The sequence below is a fragment of the Bombus vancouverensis genome, chromosome 5 (assembly GCF_051014615.1).
Source record: "Bombus vancouverensis nearcticus chromosome 5, iyBomVanc1_principal, whole genome shotgun sequence".
Lineage (NCBI taxonomy): Eukaryota > Metazoa > Arthropoda > Insecta > Hymenoptera > Apidae > Bombus > Bombus vancouverensis.
The window spans coordinates 14,270,533-14,292,015 of NC_134915.1; the positions used below are offsets into that span (position 1 = coordinate 14,270,533).

A 21,483-nucleotide genomic window follows, 5' to 3' on the forward strand; every position below is an offset into this window, starting at 1 on the left:
CAAATCTATTTTTAGCATAAATAAGGTTAGTCGCATTCAAAGTTTAACGATTCGAATGATTTCGGTCTTCACTGGAAGAATTGCAATGATATTTGAAACGAGTCGATTACGTTCGCCTATTTTAATCATTTCGCGTTTCAAATTTACCGACGAACCACTCCGTGCATGGAAACAATTCCTCACTCTCGCTGGATCTATTTTAATCGCAGTCATCCTTGTGAACGTTCACGAATCGTCGTGTGAAAGCGTCTTTTCACTATGCAAACCGCGCGACAAGTCTGCACAACGGAACTCAATAACCTGCAAAATCGTCGTTAGAATCAACCTGTGCTCGAGACAGATTTTCCGTATTACCGTAGGTCGCGTATGAAAACTGAACGAGAACGAGAATCAGTTCTTTTTCATTCATACAAAACCATGCCAGAATTCTTATCTATTTTTTGGAGAATATCTTTTTACCTTTCTTATAGTTACAAACTTTCTTATTTCGTTCGTTTATTATATTATTTTCTTATTATTTTTACATTTTCTTATTTACACTTAAGTATTCGTCTTGTTTTCTCACCCTTTTTCAATATTCTCCTTCTTTTCTTACTTATTCCTTTACATACGTATAATCCTATCGCTCTTTGTTACATTTTATTACTACGTTATTTGTTTATGATTCTTACATTTCTCATTTTCCAAAATTCCTATCTATTCGTTAATAGACTATAGACCTTCAAGATTGCATTGCTATGAAGATATCAACTCGCGTGAATATGTAATTGTGCAAGGAGCATAAATGGCACTATTGTAGTTACCAAACTGAATCACGAAATTTTATGGTCAACTTCGAAAATGAACTCGCTGTGTCTCTTGTCTGGTCATTAACAACGAACTTAACCGTATTAAACAATGATAAATTTTCGTGCGGAAAGTTGAGGCTAGTTAGACTTGTGGTATGGCGTACCGTTGACCTAAGTTCAATCTTGCTTCTTCCGCTTCCTGCATCATGAAAGGGCCGTTAACAGTAATTTTACAGCCGTTAAAAGTAAATCGCGAACGATAATACGACGGAGAGCACCGATTACAAAGGCGTTGTACAACAAACTGTCGATACCAGATAAAGGGTTCGAGCTGAAGATTAAAAAGCTTTGAGGAAGAGATTAGCGAACTTAATGCCGGGGGAGTGTTCTCTTGCGATCACGGTTAAAATGACTCGAAGCAATCAAGCTTTCTGATACGTTCAATCAATATTTTTCTTCCGTGTTTTTTCATCCTCTTTAAACTTTCCACGCAGAATTTTTATATTTTCTCAAAGTTTTCATTACGAGGAAGTATTAAAATACGCAGGTATACTTTAATCTTCTGTCGTGTCGTGCGATATAATCTATTTGTTTTCTTCTTTTTAGTATATCTTCTGTTATCATATTGTATTTTCCTGTAATATTCGTAATATTTTTTTCTTTCTCCTGTAAACAATCTTCTTCTGTGACAAATATAACCGTAATCAAATTTGTAGCCAGAGTTAGACCTACTTTGAGACTTACCATATAACGAAGTTGCTTTTATGAAAAACGATCTACGTTTTTCTGATTTGTTGTCGAATGAATTAAAGCCGTTCTATTAAAGTAACTCATCTAATAGTTTCACAGCTTCATGATTTATTTAAATACGATTCTATCGAAATATAATTACAGATACACTTGTAGTAATCGCGTAGTACGAATGATATTTTATTGAAAAAAATTGAAATACGTTGGAAAACTAAAGACGCTTTCGTAGAAAACGAAAAACACGAATCGGGGTTCTTATCACGAATTCTTCGATTTGAATGTAATACACGTAAACCGTACTATTCTTACTAATGAAATAAAAATATGTATTCTTGTTTATCGTTGAAAATCGTGTCTTCGCTAATATATTCTTATTGATGGAATAAAAATACATTTTTATTCATTGTCGAGAAAATTCATTGCAACAAACTGGAAAAACCTCGAACTCGAAATATATTTCTCAAATAAGACAACTCGCACATCTGTTAATCGAAAAAATGAAAGAAGAAATATACTTTCGAAGGGCAGCGACCAGTGGCCAACAACAGAACGCCGCGCGCGCAATTTCAATCGATCAAAGGGACGAAACGAATTTTGTGCGCGTCATACACACACAGAGTGAGTTGTGCAAATCGGCGACCGGTTGGTTCTTCTGGAAACGAATCGATCGATTGTAGCGAGTACAACGACCGAATTAATAACGACAGCGGACTACGTAACGCGAGGAAGCGGCGCGTGCGAAAATTTATTGGCAATTTTCTCAGTTCTCCGGGAACTTTCCTTATGGTGCAACCGCACGAAAGTCGGCTGACTGTATGTAGGTCGAGATTGAATATAAATTTGTAGATCGAACGACGATTATTATCGATCGATAATACCTTTGCCATTCCGTCACGATCAGTCAACTTTTTCACCTCTGTCTCTAATCATCGGTATGCGTGTATCCGGTTCACGGTGTACAATTTATTGCAATGAACTTATAGTCGAATAATAGATAGTCAATGAAATTTTATTTCTTACCATCCATCGCTTCGTTATAACTCCTTTTCTCTCTTTCTTCTTATTGGTTTGTCTATTAAGTAAGAAATACAACTTTATTTATTAATCGTTCATTCGTTATTTTGTTAATTGTAATGTTATTTGTAAGCATTTATTCGTTTATCGAAGCAAGGAACGAAGTTTCATTCGTTATTTATTACTCGTTTATTTACTGCTTGAATAAAGTCTCCTGCTCTTTTACTAACTTTATTATTATAATCATATACAAGTTATATAGACGTTACCTGTTCCTCGTTATTTTATTTATTCGTTTCTTTTTATGGAATAAACAACTTCATAGAAAATTTGATATCCGAGAGGCTGATATATTCGTCTTCGAATTTCGATATAAGAGAAAAGTACGTCATGTACGTCAAATCATTAATATGTTACAAATAACTGTTGATATTTAGGTCGTTCATCAGGATCCATACGTATTCAGTACTGACCTAATTTATTCGTTATCCACGAACAGCGAATAATTCGAATAACGATCCATATCATAAAATGGATTCATTCGTTATTCGAAGTATCTTCTAGTTAACGTTGATTGCCAATTGGTTAACGATATGGTTCCATTAGCGGATAAATATCGACAATTTGGTTGGACCAATAGCACCTAGTTCTAATTGCCACGCAATACGCGCGTAACTACGTAAGCTGTATGCGTGTATACGCTCGTTATGTCTTCACTGACAAGTTAACGACTGTTCAAGCTTGTTCTTGGCAAAGTTTATCGTCACGAATACCTTCTACTTTGAGGGATTCATTTTGTAGTCGCCGTGCGTTTCTCGAGTTGAAGTGCATCCTAGCGAGGAAAATTGCATTTCATCGTTTCGACTTTTTAGGCTTGATCCACACTATCGGTTCGCTCATAGTTCGATCTCGTCTCCACGACGATCTTTGGAAAGAATATTTTGCTTGCTGCAGGATCGAATCTGAGTCGATAGAACGAAGAGCGAACGCGTTTCTCGATCTACCGTCAGGCAACCCATGATTTTTCGAGCGTTGCTACGGCTCGCCTAATAGAAACTCATTTTTTCTTCATTCTTTGTTACTTAATTTTCAGTTTGTTTAAATTCTTAATAGATTTTTAAACGGAATGTCATTCATCTATGAAAAAGATATCGTCTAACTGTTAACGTTTCTGCTTCTGCTATATGACGAGGACGTGTTAACCAGTCAACTGCGGGATTTAATTTCAGAAATCTGTCATGGGATTAGATCAGATAGGAGCGACGACGAATATACGCGTCAAACGCAGCGAAATAAAGCTTTCGTTCGACGTGTATACTCGTCAAACTCAGTTAACTGTGAATTATTTTGTCTTTCGTGGATTTTACACGTGTCGTGCGTTGATGGTAAATTGGCAGTCGCTAATCGCTACGACATAGCACACAGACAAGCGAGATATATATTGCGTTTTATCGCTTACAATCGCCCGTTGATATATTATTTTATCTGCATATGCATGTGGTGCGTTCACGTTATCGGATCAATTTCCAACAAATCCGATCTCGCTGCAGTAAAATATTCTTCCCAAGAATCGTTGGAGCGACGGGATCGGAGGTGAGATCGGTCGTTACTGTCGGTGTGAGTACGTATAATTGAAAGTACGGGATAATAATTTGACCGAATCGAGGGCGGATCGGTGCGATGACGTGGATGGAAAACAACTGTGGACACGCAGGGATGTGATGGAACCGAGAACGAAACGATAGTGTGGATGGAGCCTTAGAATTTCAATGCATTCGCTGTCGTTAATAGCTGGGGAATGTGTCGTTTTCCAAGTGGATGGTTAACATAGAAATTAGTCGTAAAATATACACGATTCTCTGAATCCGATTTCCTATTCTAACACTCTGTACTTGTGGAATTTCAATATTCTATATGAGGCTTTTAAACGTTGTACGAGAGTGTAATGTACAATTAGTAGACTGTGAATTCTTTATAGGATGCAGGTAATATGTAAAAATATACAAAATATCCAAAGAATAATACTCGTTATAATACTTGTTGTGTCTTATTTCTTTATTCGTGTTGATAAGAATATAAATATGCTTAAACAGCTGCAGTCTGTCAGTCCATGGGTGTCTGAATCTTTCAATGTATTTGAATACCTCCGTGGCTGTTAACAACGCCATTATATCGATCGTACGATATTTTAATGAAAACCAACGATTGTATACATCAAAATATTAGAATGTCTAAAAATTTGTAATTGTTTCTAAAGAGAGAATAATTTTTAAATTTGCCAGAATTCGTTTATCTTGCCATTTAAATTAATATACAGAGAAACTCAAACTGAGAAAGTTAAAAATTTCATATTACGAAAGAACGAATACAATATTTCATTAATAGGTACAGCGTGGATAATAATCCTATTTTGAAAATTCCTCGGGATACGCTTACCTTACCATCGATGTAAATTAAAATACAAAAACACCCAACAGTTATTAGTTTCGTATTAAAAGAAAGAATACAATATTTTACCGATACGGCACGTATAATAATCCTATTCTGAATTTGACAGAATTTATCCAAAGTAATACGTTGTTATACAAAATACAAACTATATGTGGAACGCGCTAATGGGAAATTTAATCCGATTATGCAACGAAATTCCCGATATACATGCAGTATGATATTTAAAAGACTAACGTAATACACAATGGAAACGGTTGCTCTCTCTCTCTCTCCCCTCCCCCTCTTCCTCTCTCCCCATATATATATTTTCAGTTTTTATTCTCAATAGAATATGTTAATGTGCTCGATATGGAATAAAACAAGAACACGTTTATCTATTTCGTTTCTTATCTATTGTGTTTATCTATATTTCGAGCTTATGCGCGATAACACACGTGCATAATATCTAGGATAAACTGTAGAAGTTAGGTGGAATACGTATAGGAGAGAATACATTAATAGGACGTCCAATTTAGATTACATAGCCGATTGCATTGATACAATATTAAATTAAATTGAAAAACACGTATCACCGTTCTTTCTTTTTCAGAAGTATTCGCTGCTCGATGAAAAGTTGTTTTATTTGTACATTATCGTTCTATGAAAACTGTTTCCTATTTTTAGTAGTTTGACGGTTTTTCTAAAGTTTTAATAGAATTAATAAATTATCTCATTAATAAATTATCGTGGAATAAAGATCCGATCGAGAAGATCAGGCTACTCTTCTTATAGAGGAAATTTCCTTTTATCCACAACGATCCTCTCAAATAAAAAATCCACGTGTTTTAAACGATTACTCACCAAACAACGCTTGCAGAAGCTTCCACACTTTCGAACATCTCGCAAATCGTATCGATAACAAATATTCTCTATAAAACTGATCATGAATCGCTTCATCCAGTCATCTACATTCAGTTTGTACACACTCGCCTCTCATCCTACTATTGTACGTTTATATTTCGGAAACGACCAGTGATTGTGACAGGAAAATGGAGCAACGACAGCTTCTAAAAATATCACTCGGATCATTCATGACGAAAAAAGGAAAGAAAAAAGAAGAACGCTTTACCGGAAGAGAGTTAGCAACAGAAAAAAAGGCGAGGGTGTGTTTGGTAATCAAAGCGGGGCGACTCAACCGCGAAATTTCACTAAAAATCGACGCTAGTACATCGAACGTGACTTTTCCCTATAGTGACTTTTCTCTTTCATTCTTTTTTTTTTTTTTTTAGTTCGATAGTGTCATATTTTTCTCGCTCGAGAAATACCGTCGTGTATCCATAAAACGTTTCTACAAGTGTTCCAATACTTTGTGAGTTATTGTATGTTGATTAGCGTTTGAATACTCTCGACAGCTATTGTATGTTGATTACAGATATTCTTTGCTCTTCTCATTCGATACTATCTTCGCTATAACTTGCTTCCATATAACTTCGCTGTACTTCGATATAAATCCTTAAACGTTTATCTTTATTTTTGACACTGTACATTTTCCTCTCTCTTCCCCTCTCATCCATATCGCAATTTCCTTGTTCCTTCTTCTTCTTCTTCCTTCTCGTCTGTCGCGTTTTCCTTCCTTTTCTCCCCTCTTTTTTTCCTTTTTATCTTAGTTTTTTGTAGCGTACCGAGGCATCAAAGCTTTGTCGGCGCGTTGGCCGGAACAACGAGCAGATTTGAAATTAGCACGGCCCGATGGAGGAGAGAGAGACAAGCCAACGAGCCTCTCCCCGTTTCGCAGTCGGTCGAATCCTACCTTTCCCTTTTCCAGGCGCCGCGCCGCGCCGCCGTCGAGTCTTCCTCGAGGGCCTTTGCACTCCTCCACTACGTCATTACCACGTTAATCGTTCTACCCTTATCGGGGGAGAGGCTATCGATCTCTCTGGGGCATACACACGAAGCCACGCGACTTTGCTCGCAAGAACCCCCGAAGCGCTCCAACGACGATATATTTCTTACGATAGGCGGAAGAAAACCCGTTTGAGATATGTCCTTTGTTTTTCTGCACCACCGTATATTACTATCTGTGCCAGGCATTGTTCCATCACCGTCGCAGATTCACTTTTTTCATCTGATCTTCTCCTTTCTTTTTTTATACGATCATCGAAGGTTGAAAGAGGGTAGAGAAGTGGAGGAACGTGATTGGATAGTATGAAAATATCAACGCCTGCAACTGTTGGCAGCAACGTGGAAGAAGAGAGTGTGGCGAGTTTGATTGCGTTTAAGCTTTGTTGCTTGTGTCGGTGCTGCATTCTTACGCGGTAATTTAATGGCCAATAATTATACGTTATAAAATACATATTAATTTTTCATTTTATAATTTTACGATAAGTACGTACGACGACCAAACGACTCGTAACACGTGAGATTTCCTTGTGAAAGGAAAGAAATAGGAAACCGAAAGGATATAAAAGAATTCGTTGGTCGTAGTATTATGTAGCTTACGACTTGGAAAATTACAGCGAGTAACATTAATTCCATTCTAATTGCCTGTAAATTTTTCAAAATCGAGATTTGAAAATTCCCAATATCGTTCTATAGAACTTTTCTCCTCGTCGTCTTTATAATTTTCTTCGTGAATTTTTAATTGTTGAAATTGGACTGTCTCTTAATTAAATATACTTATAACAATTTTGTACACACGGTATACATCTTTCGAAAGAAAGAAATTGAACGAGGTATCAAATATTACAAAGCTCGATCCGCAATGGTAATATCCGGAAGACAAAGGTTGTACGTTCTTGATTTCCTTCGATCTGGACGTTTAATAACTTCATTCAATTTAAGCAAGAATATTGACGATCGTATTTCACGCGGACATCGCCGCGTTTCAAGTTCGAAACACTCGATCGGGAAACTTTTATCGTAAGTATGGCATTTACATGGTGGAGAATTTGAACGGAACTTGCAGATTCCTTTCCTGCAGAACTTCTCTATGGAAGACATCAAAGAACCGGTTCTTTGGTCAATTTGAAACTTTAATGAGTTTTTATCAGGCCAATCGTAACCCACCAAATGCAAAGGGAACAGCAGAATTTCGCGAGAAACGACGAGCATAGCGCATTTGTATGTGATATGTGTCTCCAGGGAGAAGATTTCACCGTGTAATTTGCTTGGTTGAATTCCATATCTTCTACGAATAATCTAAGAAATAAGAATAGGAGCAATTTTATTGTATTTATCTTGTAAATCTAATCTGCTAAAAAATGAAATTTCGAAGAATTTGCGTGGGTTCGTGGGAAATAACGAATAATCAAGGCGACTTTCATTATACGCGTTTATTAACATTATATGCAGAGATTCTAAAGAACAAAATACCATACATGTATCTTTTACGACACTTACAGGAGAATTTTGAATAGAGAAAATTGAAAGAATATTCGAGTTCAAGTGTTACGTGTAATTTTGTTATCAACAAAAGTAACGATAATAATAATAATATCGAATGCAAAAATGATATTTGAATAAAAATGTGTATTCTAACGCCTTAAAATACAATAGCCACACGACAATCGCTAAATATAAACAAACGATGTGTTTCAGAAATGTCCAATGGCTAAGGGAGGACGCGTGTCATAGAAGCTGAACTCGAGCTGAACTTCAGATTGAGGTTCGTTCTTTGTTTCTTTCGGCGTGTACATACGTACGTATGTCGTGTAGTAACACATTTTTTTTTTTTTATTTAGTTGTTTACATTCACAATTTGTCCGATTTGGACATTTGGCAGAATTTGTAGTAATACATACATGAAATTTTTAAGCATACATATTCATTGAATCGTAAAATAGGTGTATACATTTATTGGGTTGGCAACTAAATGATTGCGGATTTTGTCAATACCACCTAATGGCAAAATCCGCAATCACTTAGTTGCCAGCCCACACATACACGAATGTTGAAGAATTAAAATCGTGTAATGACCGCGAGAATTCTCTTATTCTTAGTTTTGAAACGGCGTATAAAACGATTTAAGTGGGAAATTTCGTGTTCTAAAACTGAACACGACGTGAACGTAAGCGCGTTATTGATTACGAATTTAACAATCGACAAGTGTAGAGATTCGATGAAATACGAACGAAACTTGGCGATTGCGCTAATAAAAAAGAAGGAGGAAAATATTGAAACAGCTGAGCTATCAAAAATTGCACATCTCGCGTTAGCTAGAAAATCAAAGACATTGTACGAGTTGTGAAATTTTTGAAATCGACATTTCAAAAACAAAACATCTGTAAACCGTACAACCCTTAGAATCTATATATCAGTCGAACATATCGATTCCGGCGATTTCGATCTCACGTTCAACCAGCTTCCGGTGTTCACATAAATCGTCACGTACTTGGGTATCGTCTTCGAGCGTCGCAGACGATGACTACGTTCCACGCGATGATTGTCAGTGCACGAAGGAAGTCCCTTATACACGCGACTCGCATACTCGATGACCAAACGCGAGAACGAACTTACGCGTTCGTTCGAAAGAAGAGGCAAACATAAGAAAGAAAATAAGAGAGCCCGTAACCAGTAAGGTGAGCCAGGATCGATGGTTTTTTTCCAAAAGCCGCGTCGTTCGTTGTCCATTGAATCGTAATGTTGGAAAAGTTAAACGAATCCCCTTCGTCTCCATCCTTTTCGCCATCCCTTTTTCTCTTCTCTCGTTACTCGTTACTCGTCTCTATCGCTATCCAATTCTATGTCTCTGCTTCTCTCTCTTTCTCTTTTTATTTCTTTCTCTTTATCTGTATGTTGTTTGGTTGCAATGGGACTGTAGTTGTACCCGCGACATCCTGAAGTTTCTCTACGCGTGGACGCTTTGTCAGGCTGGTGGGAAAAGGTATGCTTCGTTGCTTGTAATCGTGTTGCCCGGTTGTATTCATTTTTGCGCCGCTTTTGTGTAGATCGTCGCCGCTATAATGCGGCTTTATTTAGAAAATGGAAAAACACGGACGACTAAAATACCGTTTGAACGCTCGTCTGCTTTTGTTTTCGCGTTACGTGTGTCGATCAATTGGATCTTACTCTCCGATGACGATTACTTGGACTCATAACATCGCGATTGCGGTAAATCGTTATTCAGATTCGCTCCTGTTTCGTATATTTAATTATCCGTTATCGTATCGATTATTACAAATTATATTTCATTCAGACGTGGTCGGATTTCCTTGCAACGTTTTCAAAAAAATAATTTTTATAATTTAATAAATAATACAATTCATCGTCGATTTAGACTCTTGCATTGCCTACTTTTCAAGAACTAGTTCGTTTATTCTAAATGATACTGACAAAACTAACATTATCTCACCATCCTGCATTTGGAAACATTATAGACAAATTAATTGAATTCATATTCTCATCGATACAATATCTAACAATCTCGTGAATGAGATAAATTTAATTATATTATATTCTGAAACGTAACATGGTTCCTTATTAACGTATGAGACAGCCACGAACATTATTCGGTTTATAAGTTTGCAAATGTATTCTCGTCTAACGCGTTAACGAGGAACCTTGTTATATCTCGCCATGATTTTCCAAGCAAATTATTCGAAAAGAGCAACATGCATATATACGTTAAATTTATCTTAATGTCTCGTATTAATCAACGAACGTATTAAAATAGATATTCTTATCCGAACCCAAATACAAATCTTATCTTCTTCAAGAAAAACTAAACGACCTACAAAGACGCGATTTAGGTGTACAGCGAGCATGTTGTAAAATAATAACGTCTGGAAGTTATGAAAAAGGTTATCCAATGTTCGGAAGATCCACTATATAAATTTGCTTCTGGGCGTTATCTTTAACATTATTTCCCTCTGTTTGAGCGAGCGATACGTTATCACGTGGAAAAGGACGATAAGTACTCTTAAATCTCCTATTGTGAAAGCATGCACCCTTTGGGCGATCACTTGGTGAACGTAAAATACCAGTTAGATAGTTCTTGAGCGGTTAAATTGGAAATCAGCGAAAGACGCAAGAGCCAAGAGGATCCTTGGCCGTCGTCTCTCGTGCTTTCACGGACGTGTCTAGATAAGCTAGCAACTAGCAACGCCTATAGCGCGCTCTGAATCCTTAATATTTCCCTAAAGGTGATATGCTTGGTCGATTATATTTCTCGCGATTAAAGAATTATTTTTCCCATCAGTAAATCGTAATTCGGTGGCTAATTATAGGGTGGCAGACATATAGGCGGACTGTCGGTTATAAATGTTAACGTATTGTCCTATATTTAATAGATTTATAATAAGATAATTAGGAAATAAAAGGAATAGAAAGTTTTATTAATTGAAAGATTTCTTAATTTGTATTAAATATCAGGGAATACGTATTACGACTAGATTGCGGATTTTTATGCGTTTATGGGAAATTTAAAGGTACAGAAACGTAGAAAATAATGGAAAATTACGTATAATATGTAAAGTAAGGTACTTGCTACATTTAGTAGACAAAGACAAGTTTCTACTTAAATTTCATTTCTTCAATTTACTACGGTACAACAAAGATACGAATTTGCATAAATATGCGCAGTCTAGTAATAATTGACGTATTAGCGTTCGTGATACATTTTCAACGTTGTTTCCATACTTTTAAGCAGTATCGAGTTTGATCCTTTTCTCTTTCGTGCCGCGAATCTCAAAGTAACACGAAACGAAGGTAAAAGCTTCAGAATTGTATATAAAAGTCCCTGTGGGAATTCTCGGAGAACAAAATCTTAGTTTCCAACTGAAAGGCGTTTCTGTAAGGACACTCGAGCGTGGATTAGAATTTTCAATGGGCTTTTGTAGGCTACCCTAAGTCCTTCCAATGATTTTCAATACCTGCCTGCTTAAAATACTCGAGACAAACGAGCTTGGGAAACGAGTTTGGGAAACGATCGATAAAATAAAACGTCCGTACGCGAAGTACGCAATGAATACAGATACAGAGTGATCGTTTTAATGACGGATCGAATCTCTTCGATAGTCTTCAGTGACGTTCTACGTCCTTTCAATGTTTTTCAATTGACCGCTTGGCGATTCTACTGTCTTCCATTTGCTGGAAATAATCGCATCAACGTTGTCTTCCACACTCTACTTCGATTCATGAAGCTTTCTCTGAAATTCTTCGGACATTTTCACTTCATCCTTTGCCATTCAGCTCTTAAATACTTCAAACATTATCTTTGTTTATTTCATTTCTTATTCCTGTCTTGTCATTTCTGATTTTTATAGTTAATCGTTTAACACGTGGAAGCCTTTTTGGCTTTTGCTCCAGCTTCTTTATTTTTATTGTAAGTAATTGCGCCGTCCAAATGATTTAAAATAGTTGTAAGATAAAAGAGAAACTTCTGTTCGATCGAGGATATCCAATTTTGTTCAATCTATAGAGAAGAAGGATTTTAATGTAAAAATTGCGTATAATTTTACACAATTAATACATGATCAATTATAATTTTAATTATACACGATTACATCTTTTTTCACTCGCTTATAAATTTATTACGTAGTGTTGTTTGATAGAAGAATTCTCATATAAAATATATATTCGTTTGATTTGAAACTAATTAGTTACGTTATAAATGTAACGAAACTTGTGCAACTTGAAATATCGATTCCTCTTATAAACAACTTCAATGACATTTTTCTAAAATTAATTGTTTATCGTATGCTTTTAATCCATCTGACCGATTCACACGCATCCTTACTCAGAAACATTAAAAAATGGTAGGTGGTACTAAGAGTACGCATCATAATCTACAGAAGAGAAGGCATTTAACAACCTTCACCTTTCTTTGATGGATCAGTATAGTCTTTTTTCTTCCATGGCATTTTCCATGGCATTTTTACTCTGCAAGCTACAAGCTGCAACTTGTTTTTTTGTTTAACTCGTAAAATCAATAATCGCCCAATGATTAAGAAAAAGCGGTTAATCGATAATTTTTCAGTAATTATTTAGAACTAAGATCGTGTAAATATATTATGTATCCGGTAGAACGTCTAAAAAGAAAAAAACATTTATTCGCGTTCTACTTTCAGTAACTTTGTTTTATTTATGCCTGTAAAACTATGAATTTACATGAACATTCGTTGTTTATTTCTGGCTGTTTTCTCGCGCAAATTTAAAAATGTTAAACACGATAATCCGTAGTCTTCTAGTTGGTAAAATTTATTCGCGAAACTTTGTTTTTATCATTCCTATTCTACGAGAGGATTTATCAACACTGTAACCTCGCAAGTCGTCGTTTATAAAGCTTCGCTGATAATCTAATTGTATGTTGTACGTACGACTCTAGGAATATATCGACCTTTAAGGGTCAAAGTGCACATAATTCACCGTTATCGTGTTTCATCCTTCGCAACGATATCATAAATATACAAAAGAAGAAGAAATAAAAGGCAAGAAGAAAACGAAAGGTCGAAACTCGACGTGGTTTCACGCTGTTTCTGGAACGGAAGGTCAGTAATTCTCCAAAGATGGACATCTTCCTTTTGTGTTCTAACACTGCGGAAAGAAAAGAGGCCACCTTTGACACTTTTGGCGCTCGTATACCCTGTGGAGAGAGCAGCAGGTAAAGCTCGTTCAACTACTAATATCCTACGAGAGGTTGTGTTTCCCCCAGTGGTTATAATTCTCAGAGGATATAACTCTTGGAACGATTGGAGGCGAGTTCCGTTCACCGGACGCCCTCAACGCCGAATCCAACGAAACTCTGTCAAAAGAAACGAGAGGAAAGCAGGAACGAGGCTAACCAACTGAACAGAGATCGACAATTGCCTGGACTTAATAGTGGAATTGGTGATAAATTAAAAGTAATCGTGGAACCGTCGATTTCTTGTCGATTCTAGTAGACCAGCAGAGGATACAGGGCGTGACAAAAACTAGTGCTTAGCGGTCGAAGATAATTTTACGCTTTCTTTATTTTTTTTATCGTAATTCTATCTTGAAATTGATCGATTGCACGCGTTGGAATGGAAGATTCTTTGAAATTATCGCTACTAAATATGTTACTATACGGTAGGCTATAGGTAGACGCAAAAGTTTGGAAATTTCTGAATGAAACACTTAGAAAAATCCTCTAAACACTGTGTGTTATGTATCGTTTCTTGCGTTTATCTGGTTTTTCGGTACGAAGGTTATAAATACAACTTCCATGCAAAATGCTTCACTCTGTATCGCATGGATATCCTTTTAGCTCCTTGTGTATTTTTTAATAACTTTGGCTTAACCGATATAACTAACGTAACTGTGATATTATCGAGTCGAATTCGTTTCAAGGAGGAATATCTCGAAAACCAGCTGATACGAAGGCTAGAGACTCGTGCCCTCTTTGGATTATACACATCGTATTGTACATCCTTCGTCCATTTGCACGATTCTTTATTTATTCGCAGAATACTCCTTTGACCTGGAAGCATGTTCCTTGCAAAACAGCGAGCGTAATTAAATTCCGAAAGAGAAAAATAATTACGGTTGACGAGCCTGTCAGAAGCTCGCAGCACCGCGAGAACGCGGAATATTCGAAACAGGGGAACGAAAACTTGAGCAAGCACAGGGCACTCGAGACCTCTCGGCTCGCCGGAAATATTCTCGTGTCATCTCCTGTAGCAGGCGGCGATAAAGTTTAATTCGGTTTTCCATGCTGGCTCACTGGCCGATTTTGTTTTCAATAAGGCGAACGTAACGCGGCACAACGGATCACGTAGCGACTGTGTTCCCACGGGACGGTCTATTAATCCCCAAAGAATTGGAAGGCTGAAAGCGGAACCGCGAAAAGCTCTTGACCTCGTTCCGCGGTTAAATGGCTCGACGTTTTCTTTTCCTACTCCTTCTCCTATGTCTCCTTCCGTCCTCTCTTCTTCGTCCTCTTCGTCTTCTGTTTGCTGATCGGGTGAAAGGAATTTCCACGAGCCTGAAAAAAACCTCGTCGTCGCGTCCTCGACGTTTCTCTTCCTTTTTTTTCTCCTGTCCTCTTTCTCCTTTTTTTTTACGGATATCGATCCTTTGTTTGACCCTCTGTCCCGAAGGAATTGACCGAAGGTCACGAGCAATCTCGTAACGAGCCCGAATTGGAGGGGGACCCTTTAATCAGCTAGCTCGCAGCTTCGACTTCAATTTTCCACCGTTCGAACAATAGGTGCAATGTACCGTTGAAGATTCATTTGGTCATCGGGGCCGTTCTCGTCCTTTCCTTTTTCTTTCTCTCCTCTTTTTCTTTTCTTTTCTTTTTTTTAGCACAGTTGAAATGATTGCTGCGAGGCTGCTCGTATAAGTGATATCGATTTTACGTGCGTTTGTACGTGTGTATGGTCGAGAAGGGTATACGTACAGTATCTATAGTACCTGGACGCTGCGTTCGGATATAATAATTCCATTTTTTTTCAAGTTATTCGAGCGGTAAAATAGTTCTTGCCAGTCCTTAAGGAAATTTGACAGGTAGATTTTATACATTTGGGGTGGCAACTAATTTTTTTTTTTTATTTAATTGTTTACATTCACAATTTGTCCGATTTGGACATTTGGTAGAATTTTTTGGCTGTTTGATTATCATGTGGGTGGCTACCCCCAGCGGGGTACCATCTTCGTGTTTGTTAGGTTATATCCTGGCAACTAAGTGATTGCGTATTTTGTCATTAGTTGTATTGACAAAATCCGCAATCACTTAGTTGCCAACTCAATACATATGTAAAAAGCGTAATACATCGTTTGCTTCATTGAAAGAAGATACTTATAATTGTAAAAAAATAATTGCAACGAACCTACGATTCAGCCACATATATTCAGTGTTATGGGTCATCGTACGATCGGATTAGACGCGAGAAAGATGACATTCAGATTCGTTATACGGCCGAGCGGCACGTTACATGCGCGTCACGTGTACTTACGTAGAAGAATGCGAAACGGAGGAAAGTCGCTGAATCGGGTGTTTCTCGAAAGTGCGGAATATCGTTCTACGTCCTGAACACCGCTTTCTTCTCAAGTTTTCCCGTGCCGCGATTTTTCTATCGCGAGCAACTCCTCTTTCGACCGACCGAGCAACTCGCAAACTAAAAATGTTGGAGGGAAAACTCGGGGAAAAAGTAAAAAGTCGGGAAGAAGTCTGGATTCGATTGGAAACTTGTTGTGTCAATGGCTGAACGTCGAAGGCGAGAACCTTTCTCAGCCGTCGTGATTTATTTTTCGATCGAGCTAAGATCTACGAGTCGTTTTCCAGATTCGAATTAATAGAAATAACTATGATTCGAAGTTGAAGTGTTTGGAAGGAGAATAGAAACAAATTCCTGTTGATCGTTCGAGAAACTTATTTCCACTATACCAAGAAATTTGCATCGTCGTCAAACATATGACACACCCAACTAAATATTAAACTTTCGTGAATAATCGTTATTAATTTTAGCTTTGTGTGTATAATTTAGCTGTTGTTTAGTTTTACGCGTATAATTAGTACCAGCGAGCGAAACTTTTTCTCACACAAAAGTTCCCTCTTTCTTCGTGTTTCTTTTAACCCTTTACACTCCGAATTTTATTTCAATTTCGTTACCAGCAGCTCCTAACGCGTCTAAGTGTTTTATTTGCAATTTACTTTAACTAAGAAATAAGACAATTTAAGACTTAAATACCAGTTTTAGTCACACTATTGTTGTATTTTGTAATTTTTAAATGTACGATATACCTTGAAACAATTTCCAGGATACAATCCTGCTTTTTTTTCGCACGTTTCACAGAAAAAGATAACACTGAAAAAATATCGAGTGGAACTCGACAAAGAAGCTCCTGAGATAAAAACTGATGTTGAATCACACTCGACGTAGCAGTGCAAAGGGTTAATAGTTAAACAACGATATATAATAACTCATAAGTTTCTTCCACCTAGAAGGTCTACCTACATAGTCCAATGTAACATAGCGTGATAGATCTCTGTTGGTCCTTGTACATTTATCGAAAACAGGAATTAAAAGTGTACAGTCTTCGTAAGAGTCTTCGTAAAATACGATGAAAATACGATGGAAAGCCAAAGAAACAATTCCAAATCCTCGATCCTTTCTGAAAAATAGAGTTACATTAGAAAGGTCCCATGATCCGATTGGTCGGTTGGTTGGGCACAATTTTGGGTCGATGAAGAGGCCTGCACGAACGCAAGGGCGCGTAACGCGACACGGCGAGGGTTAAGTGGCGCTCGAAAGCCGCGGGTCGAGCTCCTCGAGTCGCGGCTAACGACGTCCTATTCTTCGTCGGCAAGCGATGGGCTAGCTGACCTGGCTCTAGCTCTCGTGACTCACGGATGTTCCGTGACTTATTGTTAGTCATAGTCATGGAACACACAACCCTCTCTCCGCTGCTTGGTACCTGCTACGGTAGACGTCACCGAGTCACGAGGTTAAACGAGGTCGACGTTCGCCTTCGAAACACACGAGTCGGACTCGCGTCTCGGCCATCGATCTGTCGCGATCCGATCGATGGATCCCTTCAGCTCCGACCATGAGCCGTTGTTATCTCTTTCGATTGATCTTTCGTGTTACGTTCGATCAAGATATCGACTATGTCCCGTTTTCTTTGCCGCAGAACGTCGGTCTATCGTTAGGAGGATGTTACGCGTGTATTTTCTCTTGTGCACGTGACGTGAATCGTGCTGAATAGTTATGATAACGATCGCAAAATTAGAATAATCTTGCTTTGATCTCTGTCGTTTGATGCTGGCGAGTGAATTAATTCGGCCCTTTAAGAGAACATTCAAATTTTACTCGAGAATATCGCAAAGTTTCGATTATTATGTTGTCTGCCGATTATTATTCAACCATGTCGAGCAGAGTTACAGATGGAAATTTGTAAGATTCCAGAATTATAGAGAAAAATGTGTATTTTGTTTGTTAGTTATTCGTTGAAAGCTGGTAAACTTCGAGGTATGTAGCATGGAATGGTTCAAAAAATAGAATTCGATCTGTAATGCATATTTTGTCGTATTTAACTAATGGTATACCTGTTACGATCGTAGAAACAAATATAGCCATATTAGCGAAGCATTTGATATTCCAGCATTAAACATGATCGTTGGTTTAATCAAACTTACACAAGTTGCTCTACGTAGATACTTCTGCAGGCTCAAACACGTCGTGCTAAATTATACATTCAGTCGGGTTATTACACTATTAAATGCACGGTGTTTTAGCATCTCTGAACCTAATGAATTTCGAAACCTGTTTCTGTTTCTCTAGAGAGGAGTGGCGTGAACCGTGACAAATCCGCAAATTTCTTCTATCACGATAAGTCGAAATTACTTGGAATTCTTGTAAGATTAGTTTCGTAATGATATCAATACTATAAATATCAGATTGGACTTTATTCCTCTTAAATACACTCTTCCTATGCCTTAAAAATAATTGTTAAAGAGGAAGACTAATCTTCTTTCTTTGTCATATCAGAATAAATGAAACAATATCTTAATATCGTGGAATATTTTTGAAGCCAAAAAGGCAATACAGAAATACGTTAATTTAGCGAAAAATTAAAAATCAAATAAAAAGAATTTCTATAATTATTGAACTTTAAAACTGTTCTTTCAAAAGAAATAAAAAATACAAATTGTCATATTCTTCTCCTACAGTCTTGATACGATATCTATGAATTATTTTCACCGTTTTTACATCAACTACGCACGAACACGCTCTTTCTTTCGTTGTTACCTACCGTAATCAACGTAATACCGTAGTCTCATTTCCATAAAGAACGCATAAACGTGTGCTGCGGTTACGCGGAAGACCCGGCAAGAGCGTCAGGGAGAAGACTTGAAAAACTGATTTTATTGATTTTATGCACTGCAGTTGTCTCGAGTTTCTATTGACTTTTCTACGACGGGTATAACTCTTCGCGAATGGCTGCTAGAGATGTGTTTCCAAGCTGAAGGGCAGGGGGAGGGAAAAGCTCTTCTTATTTCATAATCGATATAGCGGAGGGTGCCGTGTTTCCTCCTATTTATAAGCTCCTTGTCGATATCCACGATATTAAATTCACTACCGTGACTTGATCGCCAGGTTTCAAGAAATAATTGAGTTGCTTTTAACGCCGACGAAGCCGGAAGTTAGTTACACAGCCGCGCACAGATTTCGTTGAAACTTAGGAAGAATTAGTAGCCGAAGGGAAACCAACTTCTCACCGCGTATCAAGCGTATCTTGTCGTCAGTAACGACGCGAAGGGATGAAATTAACCTGCGAGTTACGTTTCATTAGAAACACTATCGACACGCGTAAATAATCTAATTTGCAACTGTACGTGTTGGCGTGTTTAAGGAAAATTTGAAAGTGCGACGATGCATAGAACGCATTGCTGGATGAGAGGCAAATATCCAAACTATAGTATTCACTGACATTTGTATGTACATTTCATCTAAAAATATAATACTATACAATACTATTATATAATATTAAATATTTTTAAATTAATACAAAATTATAATATACTATACTATACTGTACAACCACTCAAAAATACAGTACAATAAATATAATATTTATTTCAATTAACCTAAATTTAATTTTCATATAAAAATTAAATACTCAATATCTATTAATACAATATTGATATATTTAAATATCAGTACAAAATTATACCATACTATACTGTACAACCCCGTAAAAATATAATACAATACACTGTGGATTTTAAATCAACGCATCCTAGTCTTTGCAATTTGCAATTTAAATTGACGCGTTTTTAATCTTGAAAATCTTCAGAAAATCAACTCTTCGTATCTTAAAACGAATCTTAAAGAATATAATTTTAATTGATAGATCTTATTCTTAAACGATTTGATGGATAGATGACATTAGTCTACTTAGGTTGTATTTCTTTAGTTGCATTCATAACGATATAAACTTGCATACATATCCAGTGTCTACTAGTGAAAAGAAGAACGTAATTCCAGTGGATTTTTCAGTTAATTTGGAAATATTAAATAATACTATTTAATATAATAAATAAAACTATTATTTATAGTTATAATATAACTATAAATAGTTATAATATAACTATAAATAATACTATAGGCCTGTAAATGTTTTTGAATCCAATTGTACATTTTTCCATATTATAGGCATACGAGATCAATGACCAACGCGATTTATTTTTCGCTGAAACACAAGAATTAAAATAAATATCAATTTCGAAAATTTATGACGTTACATTTGTCGAATACAGTTACGAAATTCTATTGTTTTGCGCAATAAATTCATTAAAAGCTGTAGGAAATTTCTTTATACATTATATATTTCAGAGTCAGTAAATTATACTATTACATTGTTGATTGTTGAATTCACCTCGATAATCGCTTTCATATAACAAAAATCATATCGATTGAAAAATATCAGACGAAAGCTAGTTTACAAATTTAAAATTTAAAAAATCCATTCGATAAAAATAACAAAACTTTGAATTTTTCCATTTTTCTGATAAATCTAATCTAAAATTAACGAGTTAAACAGACTACATATATTTCATATATTTTTCCAAGTTGTAATTTTTACAGTAGTTATTTAATATTTTCTAATTAATTAAGAAATTAGCTGTCGCAGCTAGGAATTGTCGTATTTTTTATTTTCTTCAAGCAAGGAAGGTCAAAGCACGTGATAAATTTAAACTCATAAATAAGAGGAATATTCCTCGAACAGGAACAACGAAGACAATGTTTCTTCACACTCTCGTATTATTTTCTTCCTGTTTCATTTGAATCTCGTGTTATTTAAAATTCATCTTGGCTTTCCTTCTCAAAGCAATACTGCGCGAGTTCCGTCATCTTTCACAGACCGCTATATGTTTTTGCTGTATATCTTTTAAAGTCAACGATAAAGTTAATAAACAGTTTTTTTTCTGTTTACTCGAACTACCGCGCCTTTTTCATCAAAAATTTCTCCAACTCTATATCAATTTTTCTACGTATTTTCTACTAAAAATGTTTAACAAGGAATACAATTTTATTCGTTGCTTGTCGCTCGTTCGATTATCGCTGTCCGGTTACAAATTTTTTCTCGCTTATTTCTCACTCATATTGACAAAGTTTAGTTAAAACGATAAAAAGATAGAATGCTTTGTAGGTATATCTCCTATTTAAATTTCCATTGAATAAATACTGGCAGTGACAAAATTAACGAAGCAACTTTCAAAATTCAACCTCATCTTTCGCACGAAATTAATTATAACGTAAATCTAATTTCACGAGGAAGGAAATTCAGCGCGAACATCAAGGCTCTTGCACGGAATACTAATTGACGACGAAATATTTTTCCCCTTTCTTCGTCTTTCCGCGCTAAAAATTGTCGATGAAATTAATGAATTCGTTCGGTAACGCGATGTTCTCGCGCGGAATTAATTGCGCTTCGGTGAAACGCGAAACACTGGAATCGCCAGAGCCGAGGATTTTTCCGCGTGTGTCCACTCGGCGTCTCTTCAACCAGTTACGTTCAAGATGACGATCCGTCGTCG

The 21,483-nt window shown here is 36.6% G+C and overlaps 1 protein-coding gene across 3 annotated transcripts in view; it reads left to right on the forward strand.

The window, feature by feature from the left end:
* The window catches only part of Src64B (Tyrosine-protein kinase Src64B), an 86,845-nt gene that overhangs the window by 36,522 nt on the left and 28,840 nt on the right, over window positions 1–21,483 (forward strand). For 2 of the 3 annotated variants that reach the window (XM_033338365.2, XM_033338361.2), the window contains exon 2: window positions 8,580–8,646. The exons of the other annotated variant lie outside the window; for it this stretch is intronic. The gene's annotated coding sequence lies outside the window, so the exon portion shown is untranslated. The remainder of the gene's footprint in view (window positions 1–8,579; window positions 8,647–21,483) is intronic. 3 annotated transcript variants of the gene reach the window in all.